At 39.0% G+C, this 21360-nt stretch overlaps 1 pseudogene; it reads right to left on the reverse strand.

The window, feature by feature from the left end:
- Positions 1 to 20370, reverse strand: part of LOC100959814 — a 26948-nt pseudogene extending 6578 nt beyond the window's left edge.
- Positions 20371 to 21360: the final 990 nt, after the last annotated feature.

Consider the following 21360-nt stretch of genomic DNA (forward strand, 5'->3'; position numbering starts at 1 on the left):
CTCCATCATAGATGAAACTCAGTTTAGCTGGATACAGGATCCTGGGTTGAAAGTTATTTTGTTTTAGGAGATTAAAAGTCGATGACCATCCTCTTCTAGTGTGAAAGGTTTCAGCTGAGAGATCTGCAGTCATCCTAATACTCTTCCCCTTGTAGGTTATGGTTTTCTTATGTCTCTCTGCTTTCAAGATTTTCTCTTTCATATTAACTTTAGTGAAGTTAATTATGATGTGTCTGTGGGATGTCTTATTCAGGTTGAGTTGTGCTGGGGTTCTGAAGCTGTCTGCTATCTGAATTCCAGGATCTCTTGGCATATCTGGAAAGTTCTCTCTCATAATTTCATGCAGAAGAGCCTCTGTGTTTTGTGAAGAAACTTTGTTGCCTTCAGGGATGCCTATAAGGTGAATATTAGTTTTCTTCAAATTATTCCAGAGTTCTCTGAGAGAATGATCCATTTTTACTTTCCATCCCTGTTCCTCTTTGAATGCTTGAGCATGTTCAGAAACTTTGTCTTCTACATCTGAGATCCTTTCTTCTGCCTCCTGCATTCTATTACCAAGAGATTCTACTGTATTTTTCAGATCTTTGAGGGCTATAATCTCTTGCCTCAATGTTTCAAAATCTTTGGTGTTCTTGTCTTCTTGAATTCTTGAGTGAACTTTTGGAATGCTTCTTGAATTTCTAATTCTATCTTTGCCTCTGTTCTATTAATCTTATTTGGAATCCAAATTCTGAATTTGATTTCTGACATCTCAGCCATCTGTTTATAAAGGGGATCTTCAATTTCGCCTGCCACATCCTTCCTTGGGGGGGTTTGACCTACTCTGGTTATTCATATTACCAACCACATTTTTTCTTGGGGTGGGGGTTATCTACTCTGGTTATTCATATTACCAGAGCTTTTTCACTGATTCTGCCCCATGATTATTTTACCCCATTTGGCTTTTCTTCTTGAGCTTTGTCAAGGACCTGTACGGTGTTACAGCCTGAGAGACTGGGGACCTGCTTGGTGTGGTGGGGCTAAGTGGCTCTGTCTTATTTTCAGCTGGTCTCTGTCCTACCCTAGGGAATCAATTACTCTTGGTTAAAGTCTAGGCTGTGGAGAAATATCAGCAATTAAGTCACCCCATCCCCTATAAACAACAATTGGGCAAGGAAAATCAAACCTTCCCTCAACCATACACCCAGGGTGCCACTTTGGATAGTTCTTGGGTGATTTGCCCAGTTCAAGGGGTCCAAATCAGTTATCTCAGTTAGCACCAGTTTCAGATAGGAGCGTTCAAATGTCTCCAGCACCTAAATAAGAGGAGTCTGCGGGCAGCTCAGATATATCTTGCTCCAGTGCTCCGTGAGGGCAAAAGGACCCACCTAACAAATGAATTAGTCTGGGAAGGTTGATACCTCCTTCCCCACCTTGTACCCAGTCACTGGTAATCCCACATGGCTGTAACCCAGTTCACTCCAGTAAAGAACTGCTCCCAGGGACTGCCACAGTCCCCAGGAGGTCTGAGTCTGGCAAGGGAAGAGTTTAGACTAGGGAAGTTCACTCAGTTCTAGCCACACACCTTCTGTCCCAGCTAAATTCCTCTGCAAGTCAGAGGCTGCTAGAGCTGATAAGAAACTTAGCCCCAGGCAGCAAGCAATTATGGTTTACACTCAGGTGTCAATTCCAGCCTCTGCCCACCCACTTCCTTTGTCTCAGCTATATTCCCCTGAGGGCTAGGTGTTAATGGTCTCTTTACTCACAACTTCCCAAGTCCATTCAGCCAGTGGCTGCTGTCTGGAACCTCTGGTTGCCCAGAGAGACAGGGCATGCCTATCTGGAATGGCATCAGGAATGTGAGCGTCTCCTGCAGCTTAGGACACTGCAGCTCCTGTATGGCTTCCTCTGAGCCAAGGTTCTTCTCCTCACTCCTATGCCACAGAGTCAGCACATGCACCAGCCCTTTCCCCCTCCACTCCTCTCAAGAAAATGCCCAAGATTCTTCACTCCATGGGTGACAAACCTCCAGACCTCGGGGTGAGAGTGTGTGTGTGGGAAATCCTCAGAGTTCAGAGTTGCAGGTAGGGAATATATACAGTTTTATACAGTTTTACAGTTTTGTGTCTGGCAGGAGGGTGTGGTGGCATGTCAGTAGGAGTAGGAGGTCCAGTTTTTAGGAGGTCTTTCCCGTGGGATAGAGTGGGAGGATGTTTGAACTCTGCTTGCTTGTTTGTATGGAGTAAACTGTGAGCCCTTCTTGTGGGGGAGGGGACCCCTGTTGGCTTGGTGGTGGATTTTGTACCTTTTGATTGTATTTTTGGGGTCACAGCTTGCCTCAGCAAAGTTGAAGTGCATTCTTCAATCTTCTCTCTTGGCTCCTCTCCAAACCATCAGCTCCCTTGCTAAACTTCTGTCCTTTAAGTCTCCTTCTGGACAGGAGCCTCTATAAAAGTCTGGCTTCAGTCCACCATCTTGCCTCCACCGTCCTACGTAACTTATTTGAAAAGGAAACTACTATAAATTGAAAATAAGAATTACTTGCCCTAATGTCACAGCCCACCGCTGCCAACACTTGTCAGGGCCCAGGACTGGCCAGGTCTCAACCTGGCTTAACTAGGTTTTGGACACAGACTACTAAGCTCCCTTGCTCAGGAACAATTGCTCTTAGGTGCCTGAGGGCTATCTACTTTAGCAGGAGAGAGAGAGAGTATGTCTTAGAGAGAGTAAAGCAGTCTTAGAATAGATAGATCTTAGTTTTTAGCAGAGCTTGGTAATCTTCAGCAGAGAGACATCATGCTCATGTTCTGCAGGTAGGAAAGGAGACAGAGTCAGAGTGAGCGGGTCCATGGGAGCACATGCTCCCAACTACCTTCTCCTCCAGCCTAATATAAGGCTGATCTTGTGCCTCTCAATACCACAAGTATAGAGACTGCCAATTCATCAGTGCTCTCATCTTGTGAGCTCTCATGCTTGTCAGGAGAGCTAAATCCCTCTCCATGCCCTTTTCAACAAGGTTTTCCATTGTTGAGCTATACAGGTATTTCTTATAACTCTCACTTCTCCTAGCCATAGGCTATACGGGCTGCTATACCTTATATGGAAAGTAACTGTGAAAGTAAACAGAACAGAGCAATGCTATGAAAAACTTTGGGGACTGAAAGTCCTGAGTCCCTGAACCCTGTTGACCTTGTTCAGTTACTGGGCTGAGATAGAAAGTTCAGCCCAGGGATGGCAGGAACCAAAAGCAAAAATGAGTGGAAACTGAAAATAAAACTGGGGCGACACAGGCAGTGCCGATAGAAGGTAAAAGTAACTTACATAAGTTTCAGGGTAACAAAGAGAAATGTTATTTAAGAAGAACAAAGAGAAAGTTTAGAGCACTTCCAAAGAGAATTGGAAGTGGGTCCCTCTTATAAGGAGCAGAGGTGAGAGAGACAAGAAACAAAGGCCAAATATTTCATTTGAAATTGGCTGCAAGTCTTCACTGGCCTCTCTGGGCCTCAAGGCAGTATTGTCCTTTTCTATTGGTCATAGATGGTCTCTTTTTATTGGTCATTGGTTACCTAGGTTACTTCATACCCACATTTAGGGGTCTGCCAGGCAAGCCAGGTTTTCCTCCCACCCCTCTTAAAGCCCCTTTCTCAGTATCCCTTCTCAAAAAATATAAAACAAACAAACAAAAAAACAAAACAGAACAACTAGTGGAATGTAGGTAGTAATGTGCTTAATTGACTTATAAACGTACATGCCTAAGAACAAGTCCTTTTTTGTTAAGAGTGGAGACCACAATAATCAAAGAATAATAAAAACCATTTGGTCACTTTTGCTTGTTTTGGATCATTATGAGGATTCATCTATAAGAACATTCTGTTTTGTGGTTGATAAAGAATCTTGATTCCTCATAGTCAAACTGACCAAAACTTACTGAAACACTTCCTAAGAAAGAGTTGGAACTAGTTTCTTTTTTAATTTTTTCATTTTGCCAGCATTAAGTTTCTTATACTTTTTTCCTGTTGGATGAAAATTTTCAGACACAGAAATGTAGAAAGAATACTACAAGAAATATGCACATACCCATCTTCCATAGTCAACAAATGTACTAGTTAGTATTCTCCAGAGAAACAGAAATAATAATGTATATGAAGATATATAGGAGAAAGATTTCTTATTAGAATTAGTTAGCTCATGTGATTATGGAGCTAACATCCCATGATATGACATCTGTGACCTGTAACTAAGAATGCTGGTGCTGTAATTCATGCTGAGTCCAAAGGCCTGAGAACCAGGCCAGTTGATGGTGTAACTTTCAATTACGGGCTGAAGGTCTGAGACCCAGGTGGAGGTGGGGGTGGGATATGAGTTGCTTCTGTAAGAACCAGAGTCTAAAGGCCTGAGAACCACAAGTTCTGATGTCTAAGGGTAAGAAAATATGGATGTCCCAGCTCAAGAAGAGAGAGAACAAATTCACCCTTCCCCTGAGAACTAGAGGATGTGGGCTCACCTTGGAGAGAGTTTATCTTCTTCCATCAGGTTACTGATTCTTACAGAAACATCCTCACAAACACATGCAGAAATAATGTTTTCCCAGCGATCTCAGTAACCTGTAGTCCAGTAAAATTGACACATAAAAGTAACTATCACTACAAATATTAACATTTTCTTCATATTTGCTTCATTTCTCAACTAAATTACTTTTATTTAATCTTTTATTTGTATATACATTATTTCTGATCTATTTTAAAGTAGAAATGTGACCTTTCTAAGTTTTTCCACATGTATCCTCATATGTTTCTCCATAGCCACAATATCACCTTTGTACCTAACGATAGTAATTTTTCAACATCATCTAATATTTAGCTCATATAAAACTAACATTTGCTGAAGCAAACTTTTCCAGTGAATGAGCCATAGGTGATCTTCTTTCAAGAATGTCAAGTTATTTGGTACTGTCCAGAAAGTGAGGGAAAAAATATCATTCTTTACTGCCATTTAATTTGAGGAAATACTGATGAAGACTTTTTATAAATTTTTCTAGTTTCCCTTCATAATATTAAAAATATTCTTTTCCTTTCCTTTTCTCTCTTTCTCTTTTCTTTGGTTTCTTTTTTTAGCCAGCCTCTTACTCTGTTGCTCAGGCTGGAGTGCTGTGGCATCATGATAACTCACAGCAACCTCAAACTCTTGGGCTCAGGCAATCCTCCCACCTCAGTCTCCCAAGTAACTGAGACTATAGGCACCTGCCATAGTACCCAGCTAACTTTTCTATTTTTAGTAGAGATATGGCCTCACTCTTGCTCAGGCTCATCTCCAACACCTGGCCATAAGCAATCCTTCCACCTCTACATCCCAGGGTGCTAGGATTATAGACATGAGTCACAGCAAAGTGTCTTTTCTTAATTCCCAATGGTCTTCCAGCCATGTCTACAGCCATGTGGAGTTTTATAGCTGAGATGTCTGAGGTGCAGGAAAAGACACAAATCCATGTCTATTTGTTACTAGAATCATATTCTTAACCACATTTTCCTGCTGCCTCCCAGAAAGCTGACCTGTAATCAAAATTGTTTATGGGGCCAATGGAGAGAAAGATCCTGAAAAAGCTTGGGGAACTGAAGAGGGATCATGCTTCTGAAATAAAAGCTATGGCAGAAATGGCTTCTCTGTCATGCTGGACAAAGCACCTTTTAAATAGGCAATAGAAGTTATGCAGTGAAAGGTAATGACAACAAAGAAGAAAAAGTTTAGAGCACTTCCCCTCTTCATGCGTGTCTTTGCCCTATGCATGAAGACTTGGGACAAATGAGATTGCCTATGTGGATTAGGGGACAGCCCAGTGAAAGAAGAAATGCCAGCTTTTACACTGGGAGCAGAAACAGAGGAAGGAGACTTAAGGGAGGAGGCAGATAGATGTTTATGCCAGGAGATGAAGGCACACTGCAGGGCATAATCAAGAAATGTTTGTACTGTTCTCTGGCCTCCTGAGATCTTTCTTTATGACCAGCCAAGAGTAAGATCAAGTTGGTTCCAATGATAGGCACAGGTTTTGCACTTTTCTGGCATTTTATAATACATAAAAAGCTAATTTATTTTGGTTGGATAGTCGTGTATGGTGGCTCGTGCCTGTAATCCCAGCACTTTGGGAGGCCAAGTTGGGAGGATTGCTTGAGGCCAGGAGGTGAAGACCAGCTTGGGTAACATAGCAAGACCCTATCTCTACAAAAAGTTAAAAAGACAAACTAGCCAGGAATGGTGGTACCTGCCTGTAGTTCCAGCTGCTCAGGAGGCTAAGGGAGGAGGATTTTTGAGCCCTGGAATTGAAGGTTATAGTAAGCTGTGATTGCACCACTGTACCCTTGACTGGGCAACAAACAAACAAAACCTTAAATACCTCAAAACACTCCAAATGTTTGCATTCTGTTGTTCCTTAACAGAATGGTATGTAGTTTTGGCTTATTTTTAAGTTTCTGTTCTTCCTTATCTTTAAAAAGTTTATAATTCTTTCTTAAAGACACAGGTCAGGTACACTATTGAGAGCTTTACTAGGATTATCTACTTTTATTTGACTTTCATAACAGTTATATGAGAGAAAGGGCATGACCTCATTTTTATAGATGAGAAAACAGTTATCCAAGGCCACACAGTTGTTGGTAGAAGGTAATGAGAGTGGAGTTGAATCCCAGGGCTGCCTGGCTCGAGAAGTCTCTGGTTGTACTCATGCTCATGATGTGATACTGCCTCCCTTTGGGATATCTGGGGGATACACACTCTTTGTGGTTTCTTCAAAATTCAAAATTGGAATTTCAAAAATTCATTCGAGGGAGCTCTGAAGCTAAGGAAGGCTGTTGCTTACGGCCATTGCCTGCTGATTAAGCAGCAGGTGTGTGTGTGGGGGGAGTGTGGGAGGGACAGCCCCTTAAAGGCAAGGACAAAATAAAAGAGCTACTGTGCCTGGAGAAGTCCACAAATAGGATGTGAGCTCTAGCCCAGAAATAGCACTTGTATTAATAGAGTCCAACAGGGGAGAGAGATCCAGGGAATGGCACATGGACCATGGCTGAACAGATGCTTGGCTGGAAGAAAGTGTCTGGGGGGACCAACATTTTAGTTTTAACTTTGAAGAAAAAAACTAGACAAGTCACACAGGGCTCTCTTTCTTCCATCCCCTAATTCTCCTCCCCCACTTCCAAGTGCAGCATAAAATAAGCTTGAGGACAGGAGGAATTTTTTTATTTGTCTGACTTGTTGTTGTTTAATTACTTTACATCTTAGGTAAAGTATCTTAGGTATGGTATGCAGCCACCTCATCATTCCCTTTTCTTGTATTCTAGTCAGCTCAATTATGTTCCTCACCTGCCTTGGTCTACTAATGGGGTAAAGTGAAGAGTGATGCAGACGAGGAGAAATAATATCTTCAGAGCTGAATCTGCACAAATGTGCACTGGGAGGACAAAGGTAAGCCCGGGTGAAACTAATCTGGCCTATTTAATAGTTTTGCTGCAGCTTACACAGAGATATCTCTTTTATCTGTTACATAAAATTGTTTCCTGTTCTATTCACTCAGATTCCAAAAGAGTCACAAATAAAGAGAAAACACAAACTTCTGATTGGTTTCCAAAACTTTCCAGATGAAAAGGCTGGATAGTGACGTGTATCTGTACTTATAAAAAATGAAGCTGCATATGGAAGATATTAAGAGGTAGGGATTGCTATATTAGGCCACACCATAATAGTATAAACCCAGATCCCTGGCATGGATGTCAACAGCTGTAGGGCAGATCTTTCTCCTTTAGAATCACAGAATCTCAGCATTGGAAAGGAAATAGATTTAATACATAGGGAAGCTGAGTAAACTAAATGAGTTGTCAGAGGCCTCACAAGTCGAGGAAAATGGCAGTGCAGAAACAAAAGCTCTGGTTATCAAACTTCTGGTTGCTTTTTTCATTGTACGATATATGATAGATACGTGTTTTTTGGATCAAATAATTCACATTCTTGCTTCTATATATGATCTTTAGTTACTGCTAGTCCTTACTTCATTTATTCCTAAGACATGTGTTTGGATCTTAGAATTTGGGGCATGTGTCTGTACACATAACAAAGATCTAACATTATTATGTGTGTGGATATAAATCTAATTTAGGTTGTATAAGTATCTAACTTGTAATAATGTATTTACCATTATTATGTATGTGGATATACAATCTAACTTAGGTTGTATAAGCATCTAACTTGTAATAATGGCTCTACCATTATTATGTCTGTGGATATACAATCTAATTTAGGTTGTATAAGTATCTAATTTGTAATAGTGGATCTACCATTATTATGCCTGTAGATATACAATCTAACTTAGGTTGTGTATCCACAGAAAAAGTGAAATGCAAACTCCACCTTGTCATTTGAGCAATTCAGAGAAAAAGAAGAAGAATCTGCTACTGAAGGGGAACAAAAAGGTGTTGGAAATTTATTATTAACATTGATTCACCCTATTTGGTCTTTTCCCTGTTCCTTTTTTCTCTTTGTATAAATGGAGGCAAGTGTCATGAAAATAAATCAGGGCCAACTAGTTCAAAATGTATGACTCACTTAAGATTTTATCTCCCAGTAAAAAGCTTAAGAATAAACAAATCTGGGAGGCGCCTGTGGCTCAGTGAGTGGGGCGCCGGCCCCATATACCGAGGGTGGCGGGTTCGGGCCCAGCCCCGGCCAAACTGCAACAAAAGATAGCCAGGTGTTGTGGCGGGTGCCTGTAGTCCCAGCTACTTGGGAGGCTGAGGTGGAAGAATCGCCTAAGCCCAGGAGTTGGAGGTTGCTGGAGCGACTCCGCTGCACTCTACCGAGGGCGAAAAAGTGAGACTCTGTCTCTAAAAAAAAAAAAAAAAAAGAATAAACAAATCCACTCTTTACACTTTTCTTGTAGTGGGATCCTGGTCAACTTTGCACTCTCCCTTAACTAGCTGGATTATCTTTAGAGCAGACACCAGTTTGTTGCTGGGTTCATTCAATCTTTAAACAAATTCATGGTGGTGCCAAGGAGGTGTTTATGGATGAAGATGAATAAGATGAGAATGCTGGTCTTTAGGAGCTTACTGAATGATAGGGGATAAAATAAACACAGGCATTTCTATCATTGACATGACTAAGACATGAAAATGAAAGATATCAGTTATAAACAGCATTGGAAAATCAGAGAAATCTTTCCAAAGGGTTTTTAAAAGTAGGTAAGACTTCTGCAAGCCTTGACTCACACAAGTCTCTCTGCTTAGAATGGCCACCCTACATCCTGGTTGAGAAAACACAGTCAGTATGTAATTATTTTAATGAGTGCTATTTGAAAGCCTATGATGTCCTGTGAAAACTTATATTCATCTTTTACAGCTCATTTAATGCTATCACCTAATCTGAGCTTTATATGAGCATCCCAGCAAAGATTCCTTCTTTGTTTGTGTTTCTAGTCTATTTAATCCAAGCTAAGAATTTAGCATGGATCCCATACCTCAAACTTCATATATTCATACATATGTTCCCTTTTTCTACTTAACTTACAAGCTCTTTGAGGACAGATATGATTTTTGTATGTTATTTTAATTCTGCCCAGTTCAGAAGAAGAATTTAAAAAGGATTTATTGAATAAAATGAATTAGGTTCACTGTCAAATTCTTACCTAATGTATGTGTGTGGAAGGAGTGTATGCCAAGGTCAGTCACTGATGTTTCTCCATAACAAATCCCACCACCATGGCCAACCTACCACAAGCTGAGTTTCAGATGGTTGAAAAATCAACTACTTAGATGGACATATCTGGAATTTACCTACTCCCTGTAATGTCCCCTGGACACAACTAGCTATTCTATTACAGTAGAACCCCCATTATTGACCATCTGCCTCCATGGACCCCCTCCTTGAGTTGGCCTAATTTTCATAGACGTGCACCACATGTACATATCAGTATAGTAGGCCTGGTTTCTTATGCTGACCACCTCTGTATGTCGACCTGTTTTTACAGTCCCTTCTGTGGTCAACTTACAGGGGTTCTACTGTATTTAGATTTTTTGTGAAAATAGCTTTGAACTTTTGTGTGAAACTGTTTTTATAAAGACAATGAAATGCAACCTTTATAGAAAATTATATAAAGATATAAAACTTCAAACCCACGGGCCTTCAATTTTTTTGTTACAGTATACACATGTTAGTTGTTAATATCTTTTAAAATCAGAAAGCTTTGGAGATTAAAAACTGAAAGAGTTTGTGAGGAAGACTGCTCAGGGGCTGAAATAATAGAGCACCTCATCATTTTCTACACTCACTCATCAGTTAACGCCTTCTTGTTGTCACAAAAATTATTGAGGTTAATAGGCTGGCTTCCACCTTGTTTCCCAATCTGCCTGAGGGGTTTAAAGTCAGACTCTGAAGGATGCGAGTGACATACATTACTGAGTCTATCTGGATTGACTCTATATATCTACCCATCATGAAAGTAAGACAGCTTTAGAGGCTCCTAAGTTCTATTGGCTTAGAATCTGATCAGATACCATTAAGCATTCTGAATAATCAAAGCTAACAACATGTAAGAATATATGCTGTCATTTTCATAGTCAAGTTTTAAGAGGTAGTTCAGTATCATGCTTAGAAAGTGTCTATAAAATGTCTAAGATCCATCAGTTGGTAAATGGCAGTACAATGCCTTAAACCCAGGTGGTCTGACTCTATGTCCACAGCATTACTTTCTAAGTTATTTTACCTCTGTTGGAAGTCCTCCTCTGAATCCCACATGCAGATGTAGTGGTTTGAGAATATATGCCAGTCTCTGAAAAAATAGACTGATCTCAGAAATAGATTCCATCCTAAGTTCTACATTTTACTGAAAGTTGGTTTTTGAATTTTCATTAAATAGACCCTGGTATATAATTGTACATAAATATCCACTGAATGAATGAATGAGTGAATAGCATACCCCTATGTAATTTGCTTCTTTATTCAGCTGTTGGCTGAAATTTTAATTAAATCCTCAGTTAGATTCAGGGATCTATATATACACACATACGTGTGTGTGTGTGTGTGTGTGTGTGTGTGTGTATAGTCAGTAGAATCTAAGAGAATATGCCCCCCTTCTACTCAAATGCTGCCTGGAAAAGAAAAGCATTTGAATGTATTAGCAGGGTATTTCCTATGCACTCTATTGCATTTGTGAAATTACTTTTAATTTTCCTCAATCTACGGCCATTTTAAGAGCTACTAGGCTGTGATTATATAGCAATTTGCTTGCTTTCTTTGCCTTTCTCATCAACAATGTTGATGCATAATTAAACTATGTGCTCTGGGGAAAAGACTTTTTTGAGTACTAGGTAAAAGCATGATATTCTCTCAAGAAAAGAACACAGCAACCAATTTAAATGCCAAGTTTAATGTTGGTATGCTAATATGAATTTATACTTGGGCAAAAGAAATTAACTTGAATAATTTATTTTCATAGTCATTTTAGATGTACTGACGGTGTGTTGCTGTTGAAGTCTAATAATATGGTTCTCATCCATGAAATCTCAGTATATTACATACAATGATTAGAAAAAATTAATAAGTAGTTGATTATTTAGAGATAGTAGTTTAAAAAATGACAAAAATTACTCATGAAAATTCAGAAGGAAAATATATCAAATACTACAATAGGCAATTTTTAGTTTTTTTAAGCCATAGATAAGACAGACCTTCTTAAAATGTAGCAGGCTCAGGATGAGCAGATGCAAATTAATCCAAACCCCTTGGAAGTCATTTTGACACTAGTTTCTTTGGCATTTTCCCATTTCATAAATAAATGCATCCTATTACATTTATTTACATTTAGCCTCTGGCTAGCAGAAAACCCATTTAACAAATACCAGGCTAAACTCTGCCTGATAATTTGGCAGGGTATTTCTCACAGGGCAAAGCAGCTGTGAGCTATAAACACCAGGCACAGAGAGACCAAACACATGGAAAATGCCATCTACAACTCCCCAACTCTGCTGGCTTGGCTATATCCTACAGATTATGAGGGAAGATTCCAGGATTTTCCCCATTTTCCTTCCTCCATCACTTTTACATTGGGTCAGTGCTGCTTCCCTTTGAAAGCCAATTTACACTTGAGCAAGTGTTCACAGAAAAAGAAGGTCAAAGTACTCTGGTATGTGGGATGTGCAGGGACTCATTTTTAAGTCTGTTTGGGCTACTATACCAAAGTACCACAGACTTGGTGGCTTATAACCAAGGAAATTGACCTGTCAGAGTTCCGGAGGCTGGGAAGTGCTTGGTGGAGGCGCTGGCAGGAGGTGCTCTCTTTTATAAAGATATTAATTCCATTCATGATGGCTCCACCCAATGGCTAAATGGGAGGGGCACAAATCTTAGCCTGCAAAAGTTAGGTGAACCTTTTAAGGATGTCTTAGTCCAACCTGATCCTAAATGCCAGAAGAATGCCACAGAATTCTGGGAAACATCTTCTAATCTCTTTTGGTCAAATCCAGGGACCCACGGTGTGACAAAAGAAAATCAATCTGGAAGAGCAAAGAGATTTGCTGAGGGGACCTATTGTTACAGAGCTTAGAAATTTCATTTCTCTTTACAGTGAATTTAAGTGAAAGTGACCACCTCACAGGCAGTGATTCTGCTGGAGCCCAGGCTTGGGTAAAGACAGTTCTCCCAGGACTGAGGCTGAATCTGTATTGCTGTATGTGATACTTGAAACACTGGGGCCAGCCCAGTATTATTTCCACTGAGAAGCGTCTCTGCCTCCAACACAATTAGGTTTCCAGGGTCCAGTTTTTGGCGTCATATAATGATTTTAAAGAGTTTTATATTTTAATATTCAATGAAGAACTTTCTTTTCTTCTTCTTTTTTTTCCTTTACAATAACACACAAACAAAATAAACATACTCTTTGATGACAGCATCAATAGGTGTGCCTAAGGATAAAATAAGTCCCTCCCTCCAGGGCTTATCACAGGCCAACATCAATAGCTTCAGGAATTGTGACGTGGGCATACTGGCATCTTCCAAAAGTTATCAGAACTTTTTTGCAGTTGTGATTGTACAAATGAGGTTAATCCCTCAGTATTTTTCTTTGCCTATACGGGTAATGAGATATTTGACAAGCAAACAGAAGACTTACTTCAAGGTGGGTGGTCATTGGGGCAGCGATTAGGGTTCACTGATAGATCAGGGGTCCTCAAACTTTTTAAACAGGGAGCCAGTTCACTGTCCCTCAGACCGTTGGAGGGCCAGACTGTGGGCCCCAGGACGAGTCGGCTGCTAAATAGGACAGGCAGTGGTGGTAAAAAACACCCAGCGGGCTGGATAAATGTCCTCGGCGGGCCGCATGTGGCCCATGGGCCGTAGTTTGAGGATGCCTGGCGTAGATCATTTGTAAAGCTATTATTAAAATGTGAAGTCCTATTTTTAATGTATGAGAGAAGCCTGTTATTTCAAGGAACTCAGTTTTATTTCAGTATTTCACATATACTGGTTTTCCAAGTTGTGATTTCATCAATATAAAGGTCCTCTAAGGACCTATAAAGAGATATTCAAAATCTTCAAGGCTGTAAGCATTCTCAGTTGATTGTGAAACTGAGATACAGACCTGACCTATTTTTCCTCTATGCTTTTCCCCTCTTCAAGGTTACCTTCATGATCAGGTTCAAGCAGACACCTCCTTTTGATATATGTCAATGTTGAAAGGGTTGAAAGGCAGAGGGTGAAAGTGGTTATCCATAAGCCAGGGGCCCCAAGCCATTCATTGGAATCAATCGAAGGTATCTATTGGGTCTGAATTCTGCCATTGGTTGCCAGTTTTGTTCAATGACTATTCAACATGTATTTACTAAATTCCCTTCTGCAGAGCATTAACTTAGGTACTGGAAGGGAAATGAGAATATAGAAACACACATTCTTTTAGCCAGTAGTTCCTCTTTGTCCTGTTTTAGTAGCTATGACCATTTAAAGTTTCGGGGTGAATGAAGTGAAAGATTCTTAAGGGATTTCACTGACCTAATGTTTTCCTTTGCAGTGACATCTCCAAGCCAGTATATTAAAATGTCCCAACCTCTACCTCCAATTCTTTTATTAATTTTCTCTCTCCCCCTACCATGGCTGTCCCTACACTAAAAAGGAAAAAGGGCAGGTTCAGAATCCAGAAAATTATCATATCGTAGGTCTTTTTGTGTGATTTGCAAAATCACCAACAGATTCAGCATATTGCCAGGACTGATATTCATCAAGGAAGAGGTTTTAAAGCAATCATTTGGGGCAACAGGAAGAACATTTTATAAATGCCTGATAGAACCTTGGCAGCAAGGAGGAAACAAGGGTAGATTTGAAAGTTCTTTGCTCTATGATTTACTTGGATTTCTTGTAATTAATATCAGGCCTCTGCAGGATTTTAAATATTATTTCTTAATAATAATTTTTTATTCCATTTAAGAGTTTTCAGTTTAGTGGGATTCACTGGCCAATTTATAGCTCTCTTCTTCTTTTTACTTTTGGGAGGCTTCCATGAGCAGCTTTCATTACAAATGGAGGATTATACATTCTGCAAAGGAGCAATAATATGTCTGCAGAAGACTTAGATCTGTGTCTCATTTCCTTCCAACCAATTCAGAATTCTCTTTGGCCCCTTAAGAACTCATACTAATTTTTCTGGCAGTGCCAAAATGATCAATTTCAATGTCTTCTAGTATTTTTCACTTAATTAGCCTTTTTGATCTCAATAAATAGATGAGCTCTTTTAAAAATAATTTATTAACTTGATCATTTCATGTTCTTTACAAAAAAAAAAAGCAGACAAAGAGAACATACCAGACACAGAACAACAGTTTGCACAGCTTAGGAAGATTTTTAATATAAAACGACACAAACCAATGGAGTTATTTTTAGTTTAATTTTTAATTATTTTTGGTACATAATAGTTGTATATATTCACAGAGTACATGTGATGTTTTGACACAAGCATACAATGTGTCCTAATCAAATTAGGGTAATTGGAGTATCCATCACTTCATTCATTTATTATTTCTTTGTGTTAGGAACATTCCAATTGTACCCTTTTAGTTATTCTAAAGTATACCCTCATTTATTGTTGACTGTAATCATTTGGTTGTGCTATTAAATATGATCTATTGATTGCATTAATGTACACAGCTATGATTTAATACTACTACTACTACTAATAAATATCATCTCTTTTATGTAAGTGTCTAACTATATTTTTGTACAAATTAACCATTCCCAATTTATCCTTCCCCTGCCTGCTACCCTTCCCAGCCTCTGGGAACCACCATTCTACTCCCTGTCTCTGTGAGAGCAACTGTTTTAATATTTAGCTCCTGTATATGAGTGACAGCATATGGGATTTGTCTTTCAGAGATTAAGCAAAGGGGTTTCAATTTCAGAATTTTGGATACATTATCTGAGTACTGGATAGAGAGAACTGTGTTCTCTCTGGCTACTGATAGAGTCTGTGGTTGATGAAGACAAGGAGTTGTGCAGAAATTTCTTTCCTTATTTACTTTCTTTTTATCTTTATTTTTCTTTGATCATTGTGGATTGTCAGAGGAATAAAGGAAAAGATATTTGTACATGATGTACTTTAAATTTGTCTTTCACTACCAAATGGTAAAAACCTTGAACATTTTCTACCATGTATTTAGCATGTATGCCTCTTTCCTAATAATAAAACACATATTATGGGAATGTTAAATTAATAATAAAACAGAGAATTGCATTAAAAAACTTATGTTAAACAATTGTGCACACCATTTAGCCTCAAAATGTTATCTGTCATTTCTCACATACTCAATTTTTTAAAAAGCGTTATTATTTTACTTTTGTCTCTTTTCAAACTTTTTTTTGTTTGCTTACCTGGTTGCTTTTTCCTCTGTTTCATTTTACCCTAGTCAAGGCTTCTGGATTCTGATCACCTAGGAGGACTCTCTCTCTCAAGACCCATAGCCAATATTCCTCCTGGTAAGAATTTTGTTTATAGGTAGAAGGTGTTATCATTGTCAAAGCAAGAAGTGGCTTCAAGGGAAAGTTGACCTGATTTTGGAAAGGGCCACATATCAACTGTTCTAAAAGCAAAGTTGCTGTTTTGGTAGCTGTACCTGTAGACGTTATTTCTCTCCAGTTTGATCCCGTCCCATTTTCCCTTTGCTCACTTGACTTCAGTCTTCTTTTGGTTTCATGAATGCCCTTTTGCTTTCAAGCTTTTATGTACATTGTTCTCAACTTTTTGTCTTTTCTTTCTAGCTTGTCTCCTAAAAGAGACCTATGTTAACCATCTAAATCAAATATGCTGCCATGTTCATGGTGAAATTTTTCCCCATCACAGCATGTATTACAATGTGTCTATTTGATTTTTAGTACTCTTGCTTTTTGCCTGCTGTATGGAATGTAAATTTCCTAGGCCTGGAAATGTTTTTGAATTATCCATCATTGAATCTTTATGAATTAGTTTAGAGCCTTGGCACATAATAGATGCTTGACAAATAGATGTTGCATAAATAGACAAAAGCCTTTGCAGCAAGTTACCTCCTTTAGTTAGCTTAGTATACATCTTTAATATAGTTTATTGTGGCCAGGTAGGTCAATTAGGAATTAGATTGGCTTGAATTTCATTGTAGATTTTCTAAATTTGTGCTCAATAGAATAGAAATTTAGGAACTAAAATTTTCATTTGTCTCAGTGGTAATGTGAATATAATTATTTTATTAAAAATACCAAGAAAATTTTTCTTTATATGTAAATCATTATAATAGTAGTACATATTTATTGTAGAGAATTTGGATAACTTAAGTATGATAAAGAAAGTATAAAACTACTGACCATCAGAGAGAAGTTGTGTCACTCTCTAGATTTAAGCATATATAATATATACGTACACATTATTCATTAAGAAATTACTATGTTGTAGGATCATATAGTATGAACTTCTTTGATATTTGCTTTTTTTGCACTTAATCTTTATCATGCGCAATTCCCATGTCACTCGGTATTATTTACAAATATTATAAGTGGCTGTGGTAGTCAAGTGTATGGATGTCCCATAATTTATCCACCAGTTATCATCCTTGCTCTAGTAATTGGTTCTGAGTTGAAAACTTGACCCAAGCCAGGCCATTTGAGGTCTCCTCTGGGATATTTATGACTATTGCTCATAGGAAAGAATTTCCTTCTTTTTTGAAGTGGATATATGAGTTCAAGTTCCTGTCACTTAGAGAAAGAAAATAGTTAAGAGAGAAGGAAGTCAATATGGAAAGAAACACAGGCATAAAAAACAGAAGAAGAGAGTATCTTAAAGATACACTAACCGGGCTCGGCGCCTATAGCTCAACCGGCTAAGGCGCCAGCCACGTACACCTAAGGTGGCAGGTTCAAATCCCCAGCCTGGACCCGCCAAACAACAATGACGGCTGCAACCAAAAAATAGCCAGGCGCTGTGGCGGGCGCCTGTGGTCCCAGCTACTTGGGAGGCGGAGGCAGGAGACTCGCTTGAGCCCAGGAGTTGGAGGTTGCTATGAGCTGTAATGCCATGGCACTCTACCCAGGGGGACAGCTTGAGGCTCTGTCTAAAAAAAAAAAAAAAAAAAGATACACTAACTGTTGGATCCATTTTTACCTAAGAAAGCTCCACCCTTTCTGTAGTTTAAGTGAGCTGATAAATACCCTCCTTGAACTCATATTGGTTGGAGTTCGATTTTAGTGCCTTGTAATTAAAGCATCTGGAAAAATGTAAATGCCAAGGACTTTTACCTGTAACTTTGTAACATCAGTGAAAATCTTGGCTGATTATGGTGAGTGGGCTGCACATTTGTAGTACATATATAGCCCTCTAGATATACTTACTGCTATGCCTGAATTCAGTTACAAGAGCAAAGTCCCGTAATCCTTTATTCTGTTGCATTGGCCCCTTTTAGAATCTAGCTCTGCAGTAATGGCTTTGGCTCATATATTAGGCGCATTAAGAAAGAGCTTACATAATGCACCACCAAGTGTGCTGAAAGGGACACAAATGAGGATAGTGTTCATTTCATTACTAGTGTCTTTATATGTGTACCTTCACTGGAAATTCTTATCTTGTCTTAGTATGTGGCTGCTTTAGCGGAGAACAGTCATACATTCCACCTTTCCTATGTGTATTTCAATATACTCATAACTCACAATTGAACATGACAGAGAACGTAGAATATTTCTGCTTGCAACCTAAATTGGAAGCACTAGGAAGCAACAGCATGAACACAATTTATAATTCACTTGGCACCATTATGAGATTATGCCTTTTTATGAATTAAGAAAAAGATTTTGTGAACAACATTATCTCAAATTGTATGCAAAAGGAGGAGTTTAGTACTAGTTTTATATTGTACTATTTTAAATACTCATAAAATGTAATCACATTCTAAGAATGGCTGAGCATCTTCTGGGAAGTTGTACTGTTCGTATCATGTGAACGCTATGGGTTATATAACTCATCATGTTTTCCTATTTTTGTTGATGGCTAAAAATTAGAGATAATTTGTGCCCCATTTATAGAAAATACATCATTACAAAATTTCTGTTTTGTAAATAACCTCATGCTTGGATCCGATTTATGTACTTCCTGTCTTTGTGTTTACCCAATTATAATCTATTTTATTTTACTTTGGCTGGCAAATTTTATAAATCATTTTAAATTCTTATTGGAAAATAATGGAATGATTAGAATGTAAAATATTTCAGAAGGTATATCTTTTAATAAGCGTCTTCTTTGTGTGCCCTCCCATTTGTTTTCAGGACTTTGTCCAATGTCTACAAAGTCCCTTGTCTGTTTCCTTCTCCCCAAATCCTCTCCTTCTGGCAAGTGTATATTCCTCTGTAGAATAAATTTATTCAGCAATTGGTTTTGTCCTAATTGGCCTTTCGTTTTATCCTAATTCTTCTGGGAAACATCCTCAAAAAAATCTATTTATTAATAAATCCATCAATTGCTATCTGTATAAATTATAGTCTTTAATAATTGTTGTATAGTTCTCTTTGAGTCTTTTTAAAATGGACTCAAATTTTGACAGCCTTGCATCGACTATTTATTTCATGATTTGTATTTGCATTTAGCATACTCTATCTTATGGTGAGGGCTCCTCTATGGTCTCATGAAGGTGATATGGCAAAGGTCCCCAACCCGGGGAATGCTGTTTTGCAGAAAGAATTGCAATGAGAATAAGAGTAGGCATTACAATGCACTCTCTCTCTCTCTTCTTGGCTTGGTAATTATAGCTTCCATTTCACCAAGTAGAATTAGAATCATTTTATTAATGAAGATTCACTATGAACTAGGCAGCAAAAGCTGGAGAAATAATTATACTTTACTATTAGTTAGATTTTATTTTCATCACACAATGTTGTTTTACATGCTTACTTTTCTTTCTATATTTTAACTGCCAGCATCCCCTTTTCTGGTTTTGTCTATGTGATATCACTTATATATGCTTTGAATATATTTTACATCCTTTTGTTTTCTCATTTTAAGGTTTTGGTTTGTCCAATGAAGTACTGAGCTTCAGGGGGATGCTTAGTTTATAAGAACTTAATTTCTCGGAAAATCATCCTTAGCTGTAGGAACAGGTCTTTGCAGACCATTTTATACTGGGTGACTCTTGCTCTTTGCCAAAGCACTTGACCTAACAGTCCAGCCATATTTCTTCCTGCATTAGCCTATGTGGGTGCCTTGGAGTGAGCTGATGTCCACTCAGGAAGGAAGCTGTGGAGCAGCCATCTTCTACCCACCCACTGTGCTGGGAAAGGAGGGAACATTCAGAGAGAAGCAGGGATGGAGAGAAAGCACGGCTGTTTTGCTTTGTTGGGTTCTTTTTTTTCTTTTTTTACTGTTGCCAATGCTTCCTGAGTCTGACTATTCTTGGGCTTAGTGCGTTACTCAATATTCTCCTAATAGATTTGCTTTCCCTTTCTTAAGCCAGAATGAATTGCTTTCCGTTACCATTAGGAGAACCGAGGCTAAATGTTATTACAAGAGGCTCCAGTGTAGTCCTCTGGGAACAGTAAATTCCTCTCTTCATGTCCTATCTTGTTTCTCTCACAAAATCACGCTAGTATTTTCTTTTCTCTGTGCCTTGTAGACACCCCATGTGCCCCTGAGTGCCTGGCCATTTGCGCTACCTGCTCCCATGCTGATTACGTTTGTTCAGGTTATTTTTCTTACTCTGTCACTCTTCTTCTCTTTATCTCTTGCTGTGCTTCTGACCCTCTCTCAGGTCCAGGTACTGCACACACTTTTGGACTTGAAGTTCCACCTACAGCAGACTTCTCGTTCTCATCGGCTTTGGCCTCTCCCTGCGTTAATCCTTCTGTGTCTTTTCTTCCCTCTTCCATTCTTACTTTTTGGGTTTTTGGCAACACTGTACCTACTGGTGAGGAAGAAAGTACTTTTATCTCTTCTGTAAGAACAATGTTTTCTTTACTATTTTCTCCTGGTTGCTGTTATTTATCCCTCCTAGATTCTTCCTCGTGAACATAAAATTTCTTCTTTATATTCTCTGTTTCTGGAGTCTTTTTTTTTTTTTTTTTTGCAGCAGTTAGGAGGAGTCAGAGTCTCACTTTGTCACCCTAAGTACAGTGCCATGGCATCATAGCTGACAGCAACCTCAAACTCTTGGGTCCAAGGGATTGTCTCTCCTCAGCCTCCAGAGTATCTGAGACTACAGGCACCTGCCACAATGCCTGGCTACATTTAGATGAGGTCTTGTTCTTACTCAGGCTGGTCTCGAAGCTGTGAGCTCAGGCATTCCACCCGTCTTGGCCTCCCAGAGTGCTAGGATTATAAGTATGAGCCACCAGGCCTGGCCTTATTTCTGGAGTCTTATCCTACTACCTTTATATTGGCCAATATGTCTTCCCTGAATACATCTGGGCTGAAGAGAATGTGATCCCAGCTCACTCAGGTGCTCTGGCCAGCCTTCCTTAACTATGGCCAGCTCTTGAGAAATTTGTATGAGTGAGAGCTTTGTAAGCATAGGGATTAAAAAGAAGGAGAATGTTTTAGTTTGCTTTCCCCAGAGATACAGAACCAATAGGAGAGGTACCTATATATAAATGTCTTTGTGTATTTACATTTTAACTTATATACAAATAATATATTTCAATGTGTGCTCGTTTATTTATTTCTCTTGCTCATTCTTACTCATTCTTATTTTTAGTAGAGACAGGGTCTCAACTCTTGCTCAGGCTGATGTTGAACTCCTGAGCTCAAGGGATCATCCTGCCCCAGCCCCCAGGGTGCTAGGGTTACAGAAGTGAGCCACTATGTCCAGCCCCTCTTATTCACCACTTCTTAACACCTCAGGTTAGACCCCACTTATAACA

Source organism: Otolemur garnettii, unplaced genomic scaffold, assembly GCF_000181295.1.
Source record: "Otolemur garnettii isolate 467f Iridium unplaced genomic scaffold, OtoGar3 scaffold00008, whole genome shotgun sequence".
Lineage (NCBI taxonomy): Eukaryota > Metazoa > Chordata > Mammalia > Primates > Galagidae > Otolemur > Otolemur garnettii.